Source organism: Cibotium barometz, chromosome 10 (genome assembly GCF_041138505.1).
Source record: "Cibotium barometz isolate CiBa-2024 chromosome 10, ASM4113850v1, whole genome shotgun sequence".
NCBI lineage: Eukaryota > Viridiplantae > Streptophyta > Polypodiopsida > Cyatheales > Cibotiaceae > Cibotium > Cibotium barometz.
Window position 1 is genome coordinate 42,470,875 of NC_141055.1, and position 2,450 is coordinate 42,473,324.

Here is a 2,450-nt window from a genome sequence, read left to right on the forward strand (position 1 = left end):
CCCATGAAGCTACTGCTATTTCCACCATCTACAGACTTCTTGGCCCTATTTGCAGTAATTACCTTGCTCACCAATCCCATGAAGCTACTACAACTTCCACCACTTGTAGGCTTCTTGGCCTTATTTGCAGTAGTTACCTTTCTCGAATCAGTGTCCTCATCCTTTCCACTCTCCACTTGTTTCTTGTTCTCTTGTTTACCTCCCTCCCCTTGTTCTCGGGGTGTACACTACTAAGAAACCCTATGTATCACATGCGTTCAAGGGGTATTTAAAAAACCCCTTCCCTGTGAATTTCTCATCATGAATAAAATGACCCCTTTTTCTTTATAGACTTATAGGTTTTTTCAAAATCTATTAAAAAGCCCCTTCTATAGATATATTTCTATAAATTTTTGAATTAAAAACCCCCTTCATTTGAACTCAAGTGCTATACCTACATATTTTTAGGTGAACCCCCTGAGCCCTTGTTCCTCTACCTCTTTGGGTCGGTCTCGTGTCAGCTATTGAATGTTGCGCGATCAAAAAAAGGGCATGCTAGAGCAGGAGAGCTTTGCATGGTTGGGTTGAGTTTGTTATGACAACACAAGGCCAATGTGCAGCCGACACACATTTGGTGCTCACAGTCTTGCACTTCGATTGTGCAGGCATGCTCAAAACAAATGTAGCACAACTCTCTCCTCTTCATCATCCTCTACTTCATTGGTGTTTCCCGGCAACAATGATCTGCATCAGCTACTTTGCTCTCATTAACTGAAAAGATTCTCTTCTCCTAAGCATCATTAGCATGTGCCAAGGTAGCCTCCAACAAAACTTTCTCTTTAGGGTTAAGACTACTTATGAAATTCCACGGAGATGGCCATACCAAGGGCTCTATAGTCAAAGGGTTCAGAATATAATGATGTGTTATGATACTTCATAGTGATAAAGAAAGACGTGTGTCCTTGAGAGTTTCTCTGCAACCTATCTACACCCCATGCTAGAAGCTCTTTTACATATTCAATTGACCCACCCTGGGCTGCAAAATGCAAAGGCATGCTCCCAAATCTGAGGCTGCTTCTACCAGATTTTGTTGTTATTGTGCACAAACAAGGGCCCCATTACTTAGTAGCAAGTCGAGTACAATTAGATGACAGGACCTGGTCGCAAGGTGAAAAGGGGTAGCTCCACTCCCATCTTAAACATTGATGAATTGTACAAAGCCCCAAGTTTGGGGTAGGCAATTGGGTAGCATTCAAGGTTATCTGACTTTTTGCACAGTAGTGCATGCAAGTCCTCCCACGGGATGCATCAAATGTGAGGACATTAGCTCCCCATTCCACCAACAGCTCAATGCAAGCTACTCTTCCATTCTTGCAAGAAAACATCAATGGTGAATATTTGTGATGATTCAAGGCATCCACCATATCCCCATCCTCCAAAAGTTGCAAAATCACATCAGGTTGGCCATGGTGGAGCAGAGAGAGGGGGTGGCACCAGTGAGACAGAGGGGGGTGCGGGGCGCGGAGGGGAGAGAGAGAGGGGGGTCCGTGGGGAGTGAAGCAAGGGGGGTGAGGTGGCGAAAGAGGGGGTTTGCGCGCAAGACAGAGAAGGAGAGAGGGGGTTGGGTGAGAGGGCGAAGGTGGGAGTAGTCGGTAAGGAGGGGCATGATCTGTGAGAGAGGGGGGGTGGGTTCGGGACACACGATAGAAGGGGGGGTTTGCGCACGAGAGAGGAGGGGTCAGGGTCAAGGTGAAGGCAAGAAGGGGGGGTGTGAGTGATAGAGGGGGTGGGTGTGAGTGGGGGAGAGAGAAGATAGGGGGTCGGGGGCTGGTCTCGGTGAGGTGAGGTGAGATGAGAGAGGTGGTCAATGAGGTGAGGTGAGATGAGAAGCTGAAGAAGCCGAGGGTGGTGAGGACAGCGTGGGGATTCGAGCCGAAAGACATCGCTGACGCAGCAGAGCTGCACACCATCAGCACAGCACCGTCGTGATGCCGTACACCTTCTTGCATCCCATCGTGTCGCCCAACCAGCCGAAGAAGAGCTGGTCGAAGAATGCCCTGCACAGCGCAATGCTGTTCATCGCGCCGTTGAGGCTCGCCGGGAGGGTACCTGGCACCCTGGACATGGGGTCCGTGAAATATATCCGGCCTAGTAGCTTGGTCACGGTGGAGATGCAGATGAGCTGTGAAGAATCCCATGCCGACGATGATGATGGTGGTCTTGCGCCCTGTCTAGCGTCGCCAGAACTTTTTGTGTGCAATACATGCACTACAAAGAGCAAAATCTATTTGTGGGAAGAGGTGTGTAAACTTTTTGTGGCAAATTGGATGTTCAGCATCCAAATTGCTAAAAAAAAAAAAACCAAAAATGAGACACCACACATACACACACCCACCTCTCCCCCCCCACACACACAACTATAATTTACTAGCGTCCCTCTCCCAAAAAAAACATTCATTGGCGAAAGGGGT

At 48.2% G+C, this 2,450-nt stretch overlaps 1 pseudogene; it reads right to left on the reverse strand.

Moving 5' to 3' along the window:
- Positions 1–496: 496 nt before the first annotated feature.
- On the reverse strand, positions 497–2,177 carry LOC147634926 (E3 ubiquitin-protein ligase XB3-like; annotated as a pseudogene).
- Between the last annotated feature and the right edge of the window lie 273 nt (positions 2,178–2,450).